Here is a 20002-nt window from a genome sequence, read left to right on the forward strand (position 1 = left end):
AGAAACCTTCTTCTGATTTCTGGCCTGAATTTGTTCATGGCCAGTTCATATCCATTTGTTCTTGTGCCAACATTGTCCTTTAGCTTAAATAGCTCTTTGTCCGATCTGGTATTTACTCCCCTCATGTATTTATAGACAGCAATCATATCCGCCTCAGTCTTCCTTTTGCTAGACTAAACAAGCAAAGCTCTTCCAGTCTCCTCTCATAAGACAGGCCCTTCATTCCCCGATCATCCTAGTAGCTCTTCTCTGCACCTGTTTCCATTTGAATTCATGTTTTTTGAACATGGGTGACCAGAACGGTACATAGTATTGCAAATCTGGTCTTACCAGTGCCTTGTATAATAGCACAAAACCTTTAGAGAGAATTTTTCTGTTCTGCCAGACACTAAGATTTTTTGCAAGAATTTGTGCAAATCCAAGCAGATCCAAATGACATGCTGGTGGTGGAGCCTATTCTACTGTTTGGCTCTCACTGTTCATTGTTGCCACCAACAGAATTGCTCTAGTGTTAGCAGTGGTGGCAAAATTTTGCCAAAAAAACAAACACACAACACACACTAGTGTAGAAAGAACCTGAGAGTCAACTGACAAAGTGAAAGAGGAACCATCATGGATAGAGAGTGGTATGAATCCTAATGGCAAGAGGTAGAAAAAGACTTCCTAGTTTATCAATTGCACCCATTAGGATATAGTCTTCTACTAGAATATGCATCAGATATTCAACTATGCTACATTAGAAGAGAAACAACTTTTTACTTTTCCTGCTTTAGGCCACATCAGATGCAACTTCACCAGTATAAAAGGTTCATACCTTGGGTCATTCATCAATTACTTCATTCATTCATTACATTAATGGAGCTACAGCAGGGATGAATTTAGCACATTAAGGATTTTGGGGGGGGCAGTGCTTGATTTTTTTTTTTTTAATTTTCACACCTTAAGATATTAAGAATTGTCACTATCGTTTTGAACCGATTCCTTCCCCCACTTACTCCTACCGCAGGTCTGACCTTCTCATTAAACTCCCTTCCCCAATTTCACATGTAATTTCTTGCTTCCCTAACTTTGTTTCTTACATTATTGCCCTAGTCATCTCCATGTGATGAGGAGAGCAATCACAACCACCTGAAAACACCCTTCTTTGCTTGCTGCTCACTATCTCCTCTCTCAAGGATTATTCCTTGGTACATTCTAGGGAAGGTGGCCTCTCCAGCTTTCTGACTCTCTCTCCTAGCTCAACCTCTCTGACTTCTCTCACATGAGCTTTTGACTCTTTCATCTTTCTGCTCTTCTTCAGGTGATCAAGGACTTTTTTTTTTTTTTAATACTGGGCTTGGATCGTTCTCTCTTCAGCTGAATTTATCTATATGACAATACTGATTATTTATTCTCTCCTTCCTGAACATTGCAAGCAAGGAGGCAGCTTCTTTGGTGATCTCCTCTCCCAGCTTAAACCTTTTTCATACCTTTCAGGCTTTATATCTTCTCTGCTTCTCACTGCCTGAGACGCTGTGCCCTTGACTTTATTTGGCTTTATTTTCTTCTCCATCTATCTTCTTCCTCTAGGACATCTTCTCACTATTACTGTAGTTGCAACCTCTCTTGTTACCTTTATGCAGTTAACATACAGCTTTGCAGTTCTCTGACTCACTATCTTATCTCTCAATCCCCTGTATATTTCACTGTCTTGACTCTATTGGCACCTGGGTACAGAATATTGGTTTTACTACAGACTGGTTCAAAGACTGAAGGTTTTTTTATTTTTTTCTGGGTGAAAAGAACAGGAGTACTTGTGGCACCTTAGAGACTAACAAATTTATTTGAGCATAAGCTTTTATTAGTCTCTAGGGTGTCACAAGTACTCCTGTTCTTTTTGCGGACACAGACTAACACGGCTGCTACTCTGAATTCTGGGTGAAAAGTTCTCTGCCTATCTCTCCAATTCTGTTGTCACTCTCCTCAATTAAGACCTCAATTTTATACCTCCAGATACCAGAAGCCTAAGACACCCTTAACCCTGCATTTCCCTTTCCCCTCCCGTGTCTGAAAGTCAGCTTATCACTGTTTCCAGAACATTGCAGAAATTCGTATTCATGCTTCTATCCCTTTCCAACTTGGCTACTGAAATTCCCTTTACCCGCTCCCATCCCCATTTGTGCTTTCTTTTATTTCCCCATTCCTTCAAGTCACTTACTCAACTTCTCTCTCTTTGAAGCCTACCTTTAACAATATTCTTTGATTTAGCCCATGACTGATAATAAACCAATATACCCTTCCCACATTTTCTCTTCTCTTTCTTGCATAATTATGTAATTAGTTTGCAAGAATGCTTACTTATATTACTGCTGCTTTCAAGGTACAGTTCTGTCTTCCTTTGCTAAAGTCCATCTCCGCCTTTCTCATTCTGCCTTGCTATCTGTATGCAAGTCACTTTCCACAATTCTGTAAAGCATTATCTCATTATTCTATCTCTCACTGTTGAGCATTTCAGAAACTGTGTGTGAAAGATGAGATATAAAAATAAATTGAATTGGAATACATGATGCTAAGATCTTCAGAGAGATGCAGTCCTGCACTTAAACTGGCTACATTCATAGTGCATATGTAATCTGACAGCTACGGGCAGTATTTGCCAGTGTTACTCATGTCATACATCAAAAAGATTAATATAAGGGAATTAAAGTTTTAACCATTCCTGATAATCAGACTCATGGTCACATAGTTGCTGGGCTATTAGTAACAAATCTGACAAAGAAACACTTGAATGATTGGGAATTATACTTTGTGGCCTGTTCGACCTTCAGAGTAAGTTCAACGGGTCTTGAATAAGAGTCTCATTACCAGCATCCTGTCCAACATATCTGGGTAGCAGTCTCATTACCAGCCAGCATTAATGAAACAGAGAAAGAAGTTTGCAAAAGCGGTAGGAGATTACCTGTATGACAGTAAGATCAAAACCTATTTTCAGTGTATTATGGAGCATTTTTAAACAGGTGTGTTCTGGACTATATTAGGTCTTTTAAGTAAAAAGACTTTACTAATCAGCCCATGAGTCCTATGGGAAATAAGATGGCAGAGATCTACGTTCTCCAGTGACTACAGTGGAAAGGATGAAACTTTGACTACATGGTAACTCAACTATAATTATATAATGATCTCTAATTGAGATATCATGAAAAGGAAGAACATTCAAAAGATCATTGTATACCCTTGAGAAGAGTTGTTACATATGGCCCTTCTGACATGCTGAATGTTACCTGTCTTGAAACTTCTCCATCACGTCATGGAAATAAATGAGTGTGATTTTGAAAGATAGCTTTTTAGGTGTTAGATTTTAAAATACAGTAACATTTATGCAGAAAAAGCAGAATACTACTTCAGCTTCCCCTCCACAACATTGATTTGGAAGGAAAAGGATTTTTGTTAAGGCTGTCGATTAATTGCAGTTAACTCATGCAATTAACTCAAAAAATTAATTGTGATTAAAAAAATAAATCACGATTAAGCACTGTTAAACAAGAGACTACCAACTGAAATTTATTAAATATTTTTGGATGTTTTTCTACATTTTCAAATATATCTATTTCAATTACAACACAGAATATAAAGTGTACAGTGCTCACTTCATATTTTTTATTACAAATATTTGAACTGTAAAAATGATAAACAAAAGAAATAGTATTTTTCAATTCACCTCATACAAGTACTGTAGTGCAATCTCTTGATCATGAAAGTGCAGTTTACAAATGTCCTTTTTTTTTTGGTTACATCACTGCACTCAAAAACAAAACAATGTAAAACTTTACAGCCTACAAGTCCTCTCAATCCCATTTCTTGTTCAGACAATGGCTAAGAGAAACAAGTTTGTTTACATTTACAGGAGATAATGCTGTCCATTTCTTAATTACATCACCAGAAAGTGAGAACAGGTGTTCTCATGGCACTGTTGTAGCTGGCGTCACAAGATATTTACGTGCCAGATGCGCTAAAGATTCATTTGCCTCTTCATGCTTTGGCCATCATTCCAGAGGACATGCTTCCATGCTGAAGATGCTCATTAAAAAAATAATGCATTAATTAAATTTGTGACTGAACTCCTTGGAGGAGAATTGTATGTGTCCTGCTCTGTTTTACCTGCATTCTGCCATATATTTCCTGTTATAGCAGTCTCAGATGATGACCCGGCACATGTTGTTCATTTTAAGAACACTTTCACTGCAAATTTGACAGAATGCAAGAAGACATCAATCTGAAATTTCTAAAGATAGCTACAGCACTTGACCCAAGATTTAAGAATCTGAAGAGCCTTCCAAAATCTGAGAGAAGGGGGTGTGGAGCATGTGTTCAGAAATCTTAAAAGATGTGGAAACTACAGAATCCAAACCACTAAAAAAGAAAATCAACCTTCTGTTGGTGGCATGTGACTCAGATGATGAAAATGAACATGCGTCAATCTGCACTGCTTTGGATAGTTATTGAGCAGAACCCATAATCAGCATGGATGCATGTCCTTTGGAATGGTGGCTGAAGCATGAAGGGACATATGAATCTTTAGCGCATCTGGCATGTAAATATCTTGCGACGCCGGCTACAACAGTGCCATGCAAATGCCTGTTCTCACTTTCAGCTGACATTGTAAACAAGAAATGGGCAGCATTACCTTCTGCAGATGTAAACAAACTTGTTTGTCTGAGCGACTGGCTGAACAAGAAGTAGGATTGATTGGACTTGTAGGCTCTAAAGTTTTATATTTTTTTATTTTTGAATTCAGGGGTTTTTTGTACACAATTGTACATTTGTAAGTTCAACTTCCATGATAAAGAGATTGCACTACAGTACTTGTATTAGGTGAAATGAAAAATACAATTTATTTTGTTTTTTACAGTGCAAATATTTGTAATAAAAATAAATATAAAGTGAGCACTGTACACTTGGTATTCTGTGTTATAATTGAAATCAATATATTTTGGATGTTGTCTACATTTTCAAAATATTTAAATAAGTGGTATTCTATTATTGTTTAACAGCATGACTAATCACACAATTAATCGCGATTCATTTTTTAAATCGCTTGACAGGCCTAGTTTTTGTTTTAAGCCTGCAGTAATGAAACATTTGTAAAACTGTCTAATAATGTTGCAGGAATTCAGCAATAAGCAACAGCAACACTGAAATGGATTCAGTCCTTCCACTGAATCTCTGTCTCATGCCAACTTTGGCAGTTTAGATCCAATCTCCATTTAGAAGCCATTGAGCCACGAATTGTAAACTTTAAATCATCATTTGACATGATGAAAGATTCCAAACAGACAAATTCATTTTTTTAAAGAAAGATTACATGCGTGCTGGAGAATACAAGCATTTTATCAATATTTATAGTAATTATCAACCAGTTTTCTACATTAATGTTCTAGCTTTAAATTATAGGGAAGCTGACAACACATGGTGTAAGCACCAATTTCATTTATTCCACTAATAACTTTCAACCTGTTACCATTCTATGAGTGTGCACATAAATGTATTAGTATGAATTATGTATTCATGCCTGAATGTGCATGAATCCTTCTTAATGGCTCCAGGTTATTACAAATCTGATATTGCCCAAATACATTATCCAGAAGTATGCATGGAAGCAGCAGAACTTAATCCTGCAGCACCCTGGTCTATCTCTACTTAAGTCTGATGTGGAAAAGCAATTTTGAATCTTCGTTTTTGCTGCTGCAAATGTGTGGCCTTTTAGCTTGCTTCAGGTTGCGGATAAGCAAGATGAGATCTTATCTGCAGAGTCACGAGTGCTACTAAAAGACTTGTTCTACCTTCTGGAGTTTACATAACCATTTGACAGCTTGCCATACAGAGATGAATGAATTTTAGGACATAAGTTAATGAGGGAAGATAGCCCAGGGGACACAAAAATCCACACAATGCTGATGGCAGAAATTATATTGAAATAGGCTTGGTATTCATAAACAATGAATGGCAACTTAAAATCTTTACCTGGTAGAAACACCATTTTTTGAACCTTTAAAACTTCAGTCCTGTTTATTTCACTGGCTAAATCATGCTGAAACTCATATTTATTTTAAACCACCATTTATTCATTGAAATAAGTATGCAGGTAGCGCTACACAGGTTCCCTTTTCTTCTAGAACAGTGGTTCTCAAACTATTGTACTGGTGACTCCTTTCACCCAGCAAGTCTGAGTGCGACCCCCCCCCTAAAAATGAAAACCACTTTTTTTTTTTACATTTAACACTATTATAAATGCTGGAGGCGAAGTGGAGCTTGGGGGCGGAAGCTGACAGCTCGTGACCCCCCACCTAATAACCTCACGACCCCCTGAGGAGTGACGATCCCCAGTTTGAGAACCCCCTGTTCTAAAATGACTTGCATTTTACAAACACAGGGTCAGATTCTGCTGCCCTTTCTCTTGCTGTATCGCATACTTTACTCACAATTTGCTCCACTGATTCCAATAAAACTTCTCTTGGGGTAGGGTATCACTCAGTGTGGATAAGGATGGAAGGATCTGCCCTGAGCTAGTACACCAAAGGAACATTATTTTATATTTGCGTCTAGCTAAGGATTTAATTTTTATTAACTTAAGAGAAACTCAGTTTCATACTACTATACAGAAACTGCACCTGAATACACTACGTACAGGAATAACTAACTAAGAAGCGACTTAGATTTAGGCTGATATTTGGCCAGTGCACCACTATGAGGGAGTAAGAACCCTTCCCCCGCCCTCCCCCCTCCCCATATCTCCTAAGTGAGTTATTCAGACATTGGGTCCTGGAGCATAAGAGTAATACTCCCTCCTCACAGCAGATGGGAGGGGAAGGGGAATTACTACTCCTCAGGAGCAAGGAAGAAGCTGAGAAGAAATTGTGTCATGGTTTATCTGTGAGTCATATTCTCCTGCTTATCATTTCACTGCCCAGTGAAATGAACAACAACATTTTTGTCAAACCCTTCCCCCGCCCCCTAGACTAAATGAAGATTACAAATGTTAAGCTCAGAGGAAAATGAATAGATACTTTCCATTCCAAAACTGGTTCTTAGAGTCACAGAGAATATACTGAAGGATAGTGCTCCACCTCTGAACAGTCTCATACAGAAGAGTTCTGTTTTCTTAGGAATTGTCCATACAATAGCAAGGTACATTTCAACACAGCATGAAAAGAGGAATATGGCTACAATATTTTTTGGGAAAACTTCCCACTACTCTCTTTAATAAAATAGTCACCACAGAATTGCATGACCTCACATTTTTGGATGCTAAGAAAAATAAGGCAGAAAATACCAGATCATATCACTTTTTGTTCTTTTATTCCCAGGAAGCAGTAAAATCACCAGTTATGAAAGTAACTCTGTAGACTGATAACCCATTATCCCTGGCATTAAATAACTAACTTTACTGAGAAGATGATCCATGCTGATAGCCCAGGAAATATAATCTGTGAATTAGAAAATGTCTGCACATCTGTTAAGTACATTGGTCTCAGCATTAAAGTATCTTATGTTCAAGACCAGCAAGGGTTTAAGTCTACATCACTCTACCTGCCAAGTATCCCATCATGTTTGACATAATCCAAATTTTTAAAAGCTTGATTTTCATTTCTTCAAGGTAGTAGGGGCTGAGTAGGGGAACAGAAGCAGCACATGTACCTCAAGGAATAACCTGTGATACCTTTTGTGTAACATGGTGAGTTGTGCATCCACTGCTCTGAATTTAAATCATCACACAACCTGAAAAACACACCAGAACAAAAGGGTATGGATTCTCCCTAACTAGTCATTTATTATGCTTCAACTAATTGACAAAATTGGTATTGTGTGGCAAAATGTCTCTCACCAACTGATTAATATGTTTTTAGACACTGCATAAATCTATATTAAAGAACGAAAAATGAACTAAACAGTAGCAAGAAATTGGTGACAAGTTACTATCAGCTTTGTCCATTTCCTGAAGAAAGACTCGTTCATCACATTTCCAGGCAAACATATTAGCAAATTCCTTAATATGATCATCAGGAGTGACAGCTTTGTCCAGCACATGGCAATTTATATGCCCACCCTGGGTTAGACCCAAGGTCCATCTAGCTCAGTACCTATCTCTGACAGTGGTCAATATCAGATACTTCAGTGGAAGATAAGAAATCCTCAGTAGGTTGACATGGAACAATTTGCCCCCCCGTGTTTGGTCTCATCCTTGTCTTTATTAGTTAGATATTGATTTATTGGATTAATTGAGGAGCTTCTGGAGTTGAGATGCTTATGGGACCACTCATTACCCATGTCTGCATCTAGCCAGGGCCCTGCTTCTTGTTCTTTTCAACTGCAGTGCAATTATGCTAAAACAATGCAGGAGGCCACAAATGCACTTAGACCCTCGAGTTTCCCTTCCTTTTCTTGGCTTCACTGTACTCTTTCAGTTCTGTTTATTGTGCGTATATGGGGCCAAATTTTCTGCTGCTTTAAATGGTGACATCCCATTGACATCTATGGAAATGTGCCCATTTTACACTAGCAGAGTATTAGTCCGTAATCTGTTTTATGACCTACTTGGCTATAGGAATTTTCTCTGGCTCCCTGACTTTTGGAGAAGCAATGAGGAAGAGGAAAATGAGTAAGGGCAATATATGCCTAGGGCTGCAGCAACTAAAATGGTTTCAGCTAATGCGGTTACCGACACTTCCAGCCGTTCGATGCACTCTTCCCTAGGGAGAAAAAAGCTAAAGGAAACTGCTTAGTTTGAAACCACTGGATGTCCACTGAAAATCATTCTAGTGGTGAAGATGAAGAGGCTTATTGGTAAAATACTCCTGGTATAAATCTAAAAACAACATTAAAAGCTCTCCAAGAAATGGACAGTCAAACAGATTCTTTCACACTGAGAACCAGCAGTAGAGAAGCTAAAATGGATTCTGTAGGAGCAAGTTAAAAAAGCTTGTACCTTTGATTTAAACCATTGCTAAAATGGATTGCCCAGATAAAGTCCGTATTATGCTGGAGAGAAGGGATTTTTGCACAAAAACTACAGAGATGCTAGAAAACATCAGTAAAAGGATAACTTTTGATTTTGGATTTCAAGGATATTATAAAGAGGGCAGAGAAGCTAAGCCTAGATCATTCTCTGAAGACATTGCCTGTCATATTGGCTAACAGACTGGAAAAACGAACCTGATAATCGTGAAAGGAGAGTTGTGAATAGTTTGGTTAAGAATCAAACAGAAAAATTATGGGGTCAGATCCTCAGCTGATGTAAATAGGCCTAGTTCACCTGAAGTAAATGAAGCCATTCTGATTTATACCAGTTGGGAATCAGGCTATAGTTGATATTTCCTTAAAACTTTTCTGAAAACTACTGAATCTGCATAGTTTGGAGAATAATTTCAAGAAATGAAGCTTCCTCAAGATTTTTGGTGCTTTCTGATTCCTGAAAATACCACACGGACTCTCCTCAAATATTTTAGCAGTTCTCTCTCTGTAAGAACATAGCAGCAGCATCTCATAACACCTCTTAGCACTTCCATAGCCCTTTATCACCGAGTCAACTTCCTACTACTTCTGTGAGGCAGGCCCCTGCCAAGGAACTCCAGTCAAGGATCAGGGCCCTCACTGTGCTAGAAGCTGCATGGACAACGAACAAATAAGACAATTCCTGCCCCAAAGATTTCACTCCAAATCTAAATAGTATCCTCATTTCGCAGATATTTTGAGTTTGGGTCTAGAAATGGGCAGACTCTTGGTACAGTGTCAGCACTCATTTGCACCGAACCAGATGGTCCAACCTGTTTTTTAAATGATGGCTTATTTCCACAATTCCATATGTGTATGCGGCACTTTATAAACAAATACAAGACGATAAATTCCCTGCCCTAAAAAGCTTCCTAAGGGCTGTCCCTGTGAGATACTGAGTTCCCGCCACTTCCCTTGCCTTCACTGGACATAATAAAAAGTTATGCAAATTAGATTATTTAGGTTTGGCACCTGTCTTGTCGGTTCCTCTCCCTCCCTCGTCTTGGACCTCACAAGAAAATAATAATAACAAGTATTATTATTAATACCTATAGCTAAAGGCCACTGGGGGGGGAAAAAAGAACGACTGGGAAGGGGGAATTTCTTTTTCTCTTTCTTTGTCGATTTTAGGATGAATACTGCCCTGGATAAGTGGCAAATGCGTTGATTCTCTGTCATTTAAACAAGCCCATTAGAAATTTGAAGTACACAGAGAATGCAGAGAAGGGAATCCCCACCACTCCTTTTCCAGCTGCTTTTCTAATTTTCTGTTGAAAAGAAAGTGGAAGCAGCAGCAGCTACATGCTTATGCCTCTTACTGCCTTCTAAATAATCAAGTGCTCTTTCAGTCAGGCTAGACTGCAGGAAAAAAAACAAACTGCCAACTGGTGAGACTTGTTATCAGACTGGAAACAGAGTAAGGGTTGTTCGCTGTTGCTAGTTGGGGGGCTTTGGCAAAACAGTGATTTGAAACTAACTGTTTTTGCTACAGTCCTTGAAGTTGCTCCATTGGGAGAATAATATTTAACCATTGCAATATTGTAGGAGATCAAGAATAGCACCATTCTTATTTTTTGTATGTATTTTCACCTCTGTAATAAAGGCAGCATACTCCCAGCTCTATCAATGGCTTGCCTTTGGGGAAAAAAACATTGGGAAATCACTTAATCTTTCTGTGTTTCAATTTCCCCATCTTCAAAACAGGATATTACCCACCTTTGTAAAACACTGTGAAGTCTATGGTGATGTCTAGATAGACATGATAATTTGCACTGAATAGGAATACAAATAATTTGATATACATTTAGCCACAAAAAAGTAAATTAGTTTGGCATGTGGCAAAATCTGGTCTTTTCCTGCACCTCCAAAAGTATCCTTCTCTGGCCAGAAACCAGTTTCCCATTCCCACCTTAACCCTACACTTCTCTAGCAACACTCTTTAGGTGTCTCTTTCATAGGTCATCTGTCTCTATAGCTGGCCATACAGAAATAAATGAATGTGTTATTTGACATCTGTTACTGCTTTTCTTCTAACAACTTATTTGTAGTATTCCATTACCTCTATAGCTGGTTGAATAATATTTGCCATATGCATTAAAACTGATTCAAAAGTCTCTCTTGATCCTTTCTATTAGACCCTGTCCAAATAGATATTTGCAACTCCTCCTTGCAGAACTGGCTCCAGTGGTTTTTGCCGCCCCAAGCGGCGGGGGGGAAAAAAAGGCTGCAGCTCTACCGCCGCTGCTTCATTCTTTGGCAGCAATTCGGCGGCAGGTCCTCCCCCCCCAAAGGGACTGAGGGACCCGCCGCCGAATTGCTGCCAAAGCGCCGGACAAGCTGCCCCTTTCCGTTGGTCGCCCCAAGCACCTGCTTGCTGCGCTGGTGCCTGGAGCCGGCCCTGCCTCTAAGTTTAATGTATTTTGTAAAATTCTATTACAGTGCAGTTTATTTTTCCTTCTAGATTATTAATTAAGCTGTTAAGTAAAACCAGGCTATAGGACTGATATTTGTAGTGCTGCATGACTGAAAAGCCTGTGCAAGGTTTTCCTCCATGCCCAGTGAAAATACTACAAGCAAGCAGTTTGCTTTGAGTTGGAAGGCTGCCAGATTTTTTTATGCTGAAAAAGTTGAGTGTGTATATTAACTAATATCCAGGTGGGACCCTTTTAGAATTATTCACCTCGAGAGAGTGCTGAAGAAAAGATAACTTCTCCTATGAGGGCTGGATCCTGCAAAACGCATCTGCCTGAGAAGGCCCTTCCTCCTTCACCAAGCCCCTTTTCTTCATCAACTCAGAATGTAAGGAACAGCAGAGAAACATCAGGAAACAGCATTTGGTGAAAAGCCCAATCACAATCAAGGTTCAATGTAGTAATCTAGACTTAGCCACTTTTTTTTCAATTGAATCCCTAGAAGTCACTGGCAATTCCTTTTATAGGATAAGGTCAGAGACTTATGATGGCAGAGACATCAGAATCAATGCACCCTTTAGCATCATCATTTCACATCACTTCCTTTCAGAGGAAAGAGGTTAAAGAGAAAAAGCCAGAGGATAAGAGAATACAGAAGGAGGTGGTGACAGCTCCATTTTGAAAAGTGTGTGAACTCACTGGTATCTGAAGTGCTTGTCAGGAAAAAAACAAAACCTGTTAAACTTAGACATGCCGCAGGCTTTGGAAGATTTACCTGTATAACTGCAGGTCTGTCTGAACAATTCTCCCAAATGATTCACAAGGGCTGCCAGTAATATAATAAACCATGAAAGGTACTGACTGGTCTAATTTATTTTTACATTAGTGGGGCATTCTAAATACTCAGTATGTAAGAGTAGAAAATCCCAGAGAAAAACATCTTCAAGGGAAATACCATCTCCTACCCCCTGCTAAAGGTCAGACTGCATCCCGAATGCTAAACAAAAGTTTCCTGCCATGTTAGTAACTGACACATCTGTATGAAAACATCTTAGTGAAAACCCTTAACAGAAGATGTTGAGTTGACCCATTGTGTTCACCACTTAGTCCTGGCTCTTAGAGCAGTACTGCAGCAGGGGCCTGTAAATATTGCTATTGCAGAGAAGTTAAAGTCATGGGATCTGAGAGGGCAAAAAGGATTTTTTTAACATTTATTTTAAATTATATGACTCATAATTCCAACAGGGTAGTAGCATTTATAAATTATTTTTTATTTATTATTTAGTAATAGGAGTTGCATATTGGTTACTGATTTTACAGACTAAAAGCCCATGATATACACTAATGCCAACAATAAGCATTATAGATAATTGGATGTAATCAACATAGATTGATAGGCCTAGTAACATTAATGTAGCTGGAGCGAAAAAGAGAAAGATGATTTGTATGGAGAAGCCTCAACATATGAATAGCTGGTAGGAAGGTTGCAAATAGGAGACAGTCTGTAGAAAAAAGTGCAACCGTATCAGTGAACTTAGTCCAACAGGTTTTTGTTGCATGTGATTAATCAATATTGTAAATGAAATAAGAATAGCATTCAATAAAAAATGTGAATTGTAAGAGCAAGGTTTTCTCCAGATTGCACTGCAGAGCTTTACTTCATAGTTTGAATTCATTCCACATGTAGAAAGGGTGTATCCCTTTTACTCATGCCATATATTCCTTTCATGTCTTCTCTCCCTTACTTTCACATGCTCCCCTTCCCTATGCTCCTGGGACCACAAACAACCTTTGTAAACTCTCCATCAATGCTCCATCATTGTCACAAATCTCTCCACGTGCCTCAGAATGAGGGAGAGATCTGCAAACACCAGAAAGCACAGTTCCATGAATCTCCCAGTCCATGTTTTCTTCTCCATACCCAACCCCTGTGCCCATTCCTAGACTCACCTGCTCCATCACATTTCTCCCTGTCCACTTATCTCCTCACCTTTCCAACATCTGGCTCACCCTACAAGCTGAAGTCAGAAGTAGTTCAGTTTATAGTTTATAAATATTTTTACTGTAAAACCTACTCTTTAGACAGTTAAAAACTTTTTATATACCGTTTTATCCCGTCCTCAAACACTACAAGGCACTTTTCCCTCTGTGAAGACAGCTATGCAAAATACACCTAGTGTTTTGAGGCCAAGCCATTTTAGGGATACAAGGAGGAGCTATAAAAGTATTTTTTTAACTAACTACAGCTAAAGTTGAAAACAGCATAACCAAATCTTGTTCTGGGAAGTTTGGTAAAAATCAGATAAACTCAGCACTAGATGAGAAGTACCAGTAAAATTTCAGGGAGATTGTTTTCTTCTGGGAAAAAGCTACCAGCAGGGGAGATTAAAAATTGGCTTTATAATGAAAAACTAGTTTCAACCTCAACTATGAAGCTTCTCCAAGCACTCCACAAGGCTGCAAGAATTGTGTGTGAAAACTAGCAAATAAGCACCAAGAATGTTCTTCCACTGTAACTATTACCTTGTAGAGATAGAGTTTGACCTAAGGGGAAAAAAGCACACTGTAGCCACCAGCGTCAGACATTCTGCTTTCTTTCTGGTGTGTTTTGCAAGTCTTGCATTTGAATCATATTCCTTTTCTTGCTTTGTCAAAAGTCTCCTAATGTTATTTTAATACAGCTGTTTATATGTTAGCAGAACACTCATTGCCAACTAATCTCATGGTTCAAATTGTCACAGTAAAACACAAAAACCTCAAAACACTCTCTCGCACACAAATATGTGCATACCAATTGGGTTTGGTTAATGCTTTCTTTTTAAAAAAATAATACTGACTGTAAACCAAAATAAACCAAACAAAGGGAGCTAAACCACAAACTGTAATGTTCACATGAGGCTCTGACTTAAATCTACAAAACCAATGAAATTCAGATTTACAGGGCAGGGAGACCTGCAGTCCCTCATTTCTTTGTTTCTTAAATTGAGGGATTTGCTAACAGGAATTTTCAGAAGGTTCTGGAGAGCTGTAACTCCTAGAATGACCCGGGGAGGGTCTACCTTCACGTTGGGTTATTTCACATGTGCTGTGGATAACAAGAGATGGGCCTAAACCGAAGCCCCAGATCGTAACACCCACACATTTTCAAGAAGTTTAGCTGCAAACCAAAATTTTGTTGTGAGGGCCATCTCTAGTTGGAAGATAGCCAAGAACACAGTTGTATTGGAAGAAGTTTCTCAAAAGTCTATGGAGTTATTGTGATTTTATGATCTGGGGCAAAGCATGATTCCAAGCTGACCCAAATTGGCTTAGCGCAACTCAGAATGGATCCTAGTTTGAGTCTCAGCTGTGAGATATGCAGGAAAGGTACATCTAGAGAGAACAACTACAGGATTAGAAATGCTGTTAACTGCTTAAATCTACTTAAATATTTGGCCAGTCACCACTCGATGGCTGTGTCTTTCTTGAATATGCAGCCGACACCTGGGAACCTGCTGCAGTGTGGCTCAATTCCCCAAAGTAATAAATACCATGACACTTTCCATCAGAGGATCTCAAATCTCTTTGCAAGCATTAAACCAACTTCAGTCAGAACACTCCACTGAGACTGGGTAAAGGATATACAAGCAGAGTCTACTTCACACACCAGTGGGATGAAACATGACAACTGTTTAACACTAACTACAAATGGTTTAGGACAGCATATGAAGAGTATCTTATACAATTGAAACTGCAGAGGGGAGATACATGCGTCTGACGAAGTGGGTATTCACCCACGAAAGCTGATGCTCCAATACATCTGTTAGTCTATAAGGTGCCACAGGACTCTTTGTTGCTTTTTACAGATCCAGACTAACACGGCTACCCCTCTGATACTTATCACCTAAGTTGGAATTTGGCAAAGACATCATGGATGATCTCCTTAACTCTTACAAAAAGTGCAATAGGATCATTAGTGATCACAAGTGGTCAGAACCAAATTTGTGTATATCTCATCTGAAAGAGTGTGCCTCCAACAACACAGCCCTCTGACAGCATTCCAGGACAGTAGTTCAGTAATGACCCAATAGAAAGAGTGCTACATCTTGAATCACTGACACCACTTCCTGCAACACCCAGACATCGCTTGGAGGTCTACCATCAAAATATGGATCCTGCTCAAACCACTTTGTCTTGCGAGATCTTACCCAAACACAGTACAAGGGAATATGACTAAAGCAACTGGTCAAGGGAACAGAGATGTAAGTCATATGAACACAGAATAGAATGTATAGGAATAATACCATTATGCCAGTAAACTCACATCTCTGTTGGTGTCTAGGTTAGAAAAATATGACACTTGATCTGCGGGCTATCAAAATACCTGTTCAATTTACTGATCAGATGTATTAGCAGTGACAAAACCTTGGATGTTACTCTGACCATTTCTATTTCTGTGCATGAGCAAAACCCAGTTAAAGATTTAGAAATTCACATTGAAACTTGAGCTGCACTATCATGCTCATCATCATAATCACCTTTTGTCAGTGGACCACTAAACGAATGCCATCCGCATTATTTAGAAAAACGTGAGATTTTTCACCCTTTCAACATTATAATCAGGGTGCATCTTCCAATTTTTTCACATTCACTCTAGAACTATTGTTATCCATCTGTTACTTGGCTGTTTGGCCATTTTTCTTGTTGTTGCCATGTGTTTCACTTGATTTGCTCAAAGGCACTTAATATCCCCTATGACATTCCGGGGTGCAATCCAGACCAATGAGGGACTGTATCACCCTTGTCCTGTAACCTGGGGTGCCTCACAATGCTTTGCTGCTGTGGATCCCAACATGGGTCCCTTACAATCAGCCTACTAGCATGCAGGTTGTACCCTGAATGTTTGTGTTTAGCCATAGCTTGCCAGCATGTTCCAGTCATGTTCTGGTTTTCACCAGCCTGGGTTATCACTTGCAGGGTAACCCCAACACACTCCCAGTCCTGAATTTCCCCCCAAAACACTGTCCAGCCCTCTCCTGGACAGTTCAGATATTTTAGGTTCATGGCCCCTATAAGGGAACAATAGACACCAGTTTTCTACTTTAAATGGAGTTACCACACAGCCCAGTTTAACCACAACACTGGATTAAAGAGTAAAACAATTTTATTTAACTACCAAGAGATAGATTTTAAGTGAGGAGAAGTACAATGCATTAAAGTCAGAAATGGTTACAGAAGAAATAAAGATACAATGCTTTCTAGTGCTAAAACTTAAACTAGATTTGTTTCAAGATTAAAAACCTTACCACAGGCTCCCAACAACAGGGCTGACCAAATTTCAGGTCAGGATCTCCCCCAAAATCTAATGATTGCTTCCTTTTGTCATCTTAGGTGAGAGAGAGAGAGATCGATCGATCTTGGGGTGTTTTTGCTCCTCACTTTATAGTCTAATCCTCCTTTGAAATGCATTTTCCTGAGGGTTACCATGAGATAAAATTCATTCCCAATGTGAGGATGGAGTCAAGGAGTCTCATGGTGAAAGAGGTTGCATGCCATTCACTAAAATCTGTTTGTTCCTGCCACCCTTTCTTGCCAAAGAATGGTCACTTGACAGGCAATGGCCCATCAACTTTGATGACACCTGGCTAAATGCATCAGCTTGTCCTTTGTCTTTGAGAAACTGGTTTACCCCGACTTGTCTGGTAAATATATTTCAGACCTAATTTCAGCTTATGTTTATAACTTTACTTATAATGTTGCTATATATATTTCACCATCATAATATTGACCAGTGAGTTATTAATTTTCAAATGATACCTCACAAGGTGTCGTTTGTACAATAGTTATTACAATAGTGTGTAGGGTGTGAATACAGGAGTGCATTTGGTCACATCCATCCTAAAACTTAATTCAGAAAAAGGATAGCCAGAAAAAATCAGGAAGCTGAGGTATGAGGTTGTGAGTTCCTACCCTTGCCCCTCAGAAGCTCAAACTAAATTTAGACACATTTAAACATAGTAAAATGTTTTCCCACATCCCTTCCCCAAATGGATTTAATCAGTTTTGCTCTAAATTATTGTTTCATGATAACCTAAATTAAGTACTAGAAATACGCCAACTTGACAGTCCTGGAGACTGAATTCCTCTGGTTATCCTCAGAACAGGCAACAGCAATGCAAACATTCCAGTGGTGACTCAGTCCAGATGAGAAGGGACTTCCCTGAGGGGTAAAGAGTGGGCATTACCACAGCTCATTCAATCCTCTGCCCCCTCTCTCCCCCTGTTGTAACTACAAATGGTGGTTCTAGTGATGTGGACAGGGGTGGTTGTGATTATTGGGCCTACAAAGTGTACCCCAAATGTAAAAAGTATGTACAAGTTCACAGGATGTTACAATAACCATGAAAAACAGGTCAAGTTATTTACAACACTGAACACTGCAACAAGTACAAAAGAACCAGACAAAGAAGCTTGATTAGTTTAAACCAAAAAGGCCATGTTGATATAATCCAAAAAATGGTTGAAATTATGCTTGGTAAAAAAAAAAAAAAAAAAAAATGTGGAACCAGAAGTTGATAGACCAAAATTGGTGTGATGGCTATTAGGACTAACTGGTGAACAAAATAATTAGGGAGATGAACTAGGATGCCCGTTTTTTTCCTTTTTGGGTTCCTTAAAAAGAGACTCTTTAAAAAACAAACAAACATGCAGTTCAGATCACATCAGCTCTCTCTCTCTCCTCTCCCATCCCACTTTGAATCGCTGCTCCTCTCCCGAAATGCCAGCCCTGCAACTCATCTCTCGACTCATTTCTTCCTAAGAGGAAGGCCAGCTGGCCTTGCTCTTGTTCATGGAAATTTATTTTCACCTGTGAGTGCTGAAAGTCATCACATTATCATGACAGCCTGCTCTCGGACCATCCGGAGGAATATCTAATTGGCGGTTGTGTTATTTTCTGCCTCCCTTCCTCTCCTCCTAGCTTTTTATTAAATTCTGCAGTGAACTATGCTGTATTCACCCAACCCTGCCTTGTCTAAAAAGACTAGATCCAGTCAGATGACCTCCTGGACCAGATCGTAAACCAGGGTCCAAGCAGCAGGTGTCATGGCTAACTTGTCAGCCAAATCATTCACTCCTAACTAACCAGCAGTCCGGGGCTCCAAAAACATCAATAAAAGCCATATTTCACCCATCTTTTCTACCCTGTCTCTCCTCCACCTTCTGTCTGTCTGTTACAGGATAAGTAAATGCATCAGGACAGAGTAAAAGCAGCTCTTTACTTTTCATCAAAGAAAGCTTGTTCTGAAGATAAGACACTCCAGTATTCCGCCTCCAAAAGGAGAAAGGCTTTAAAGGCTTTGACTAAGTTTGTTTTGCATAATCACTCAACCAACTTTCAATACAAATGCCTGTTTTGATTTCTTGTTCTTTCTTGTGTTTAATCAAACTTTTAATTTGAATGAATGTTTTTGGGTGTTTGCCAAGTAACTGAGGAAAACCAAGGGCTCTGTTTAAAAATAATCCCAAACCTATTTATCACTGTTTGATTCTGGACAGTGAGAAAGTTTACAAACACCTTTAACTGTCTGGGCTTTTGAGATCAATATACAACAGAGTCCACTAGAATTTAATCCAAATAACTAATTTAAGTCATATAGGTGACTAAAAAACTTCCTGCCATTAATGATATTTGGCTCCTCTCAAAGGAGACAAGTGATGTATAAGTGAAGGGCTCTGTATTCCTTTATCATAACCCCAAGGCATCAGGCCTTCCATAACAATGTTGTGTTTAAATATCAGAGTGTTTTGCAATGTCTATATGTAAGCATTTCAGTTCTGATTTCTTGGAACTCAGATACCATGTGATAGACATGTTAAAAAAACTGGATTAGAATATAATCTATTCTATACCTATTGAGTTCCAACTGTATACCAGAGAATTCTCTTTGGGACATTTCATTTGGGAGAATTCGCCTCATTCAGCCTCAGTGCCTCCTCTTCTTTCACAAGGGTATTGTTCAGGTTATTAACATTTTTAGCCAAGACTTATTTATACAGCCCAGTGATATTCTTGCATGAACTTCCAATATTCTAAAGTGGAGCTTTTAGCACGGATGTGACAAGGCCAAGAACGTGTCAATTACATAATACCGCTGGAGAACAGAAAGGTTTTATATCTAAGAGGTCAGACAAACCAAACCTATATCGTATTAGTAATTGTGTATCATCAAATATTAAAGAGGTTGCATTATTCATCACTTTGAATGGAGTGTACTTGGTTTGCTAAGCACACCACTGTCCACTCTGTATTTATTTTAGACTAGCAAAGATGACCAGAAAAGAGGGCTGAAAAGCCAATGCCAGATGTATTCTGCATTTGTCCGTATGATGAACAGACTAACTAAAGTAGTAAACAAACAAGGGCTTATATAAAGTACAGTAAAAGTATACTGCTGAATATGAAGTTATTGCTTTATCACAGAACTCAAAATATGGTTCACAAGTCTGAGATTTTACAGTCAGTCAATCTTCTGGACCTTCTTACAAGAAACTGTAAAGTCAACTTTTTCACCTGGAGGGAGAGT

The 20002-nt window shown here is 39.0% G+C and overlaps 1 long non-coding RNA gene across 1 annotated transcript in view; it reads right to left on the reverse strand.

Annotated features, from left to right (window-relative positions):
* The window catches only part of LOC123344438, a 159332-nt gene that overhangs the window by 76767 nt on the left and 62563 nt on the right, over positions 1-20002 (reverse strand). The window contains exon 2 of the long non-coding RNA XR_006572552.1: positions 13389-13456. This is a non-coding gene — a long non-coding RNA (uncharacterized LOC123344438). The remainder of the gene's footprint in view (positions 1-13388; positions 13457-20002) is intronic.

Source organism: Mauremys mutica, chromosome 11 (assembly GCF_020497125.1).
Source record: "Mauremys mutica isolate MM-2020 ecotype Southern chromosome 11, ASM2049712v1, whole genome shotgun sequence".
Classification (NCBI taxonomy): domain Eukaryota; kingdom Metazoa; phylum Chordata; order Testudines; family Geoemydidae; genus Mauremys; species Mauremys mutica.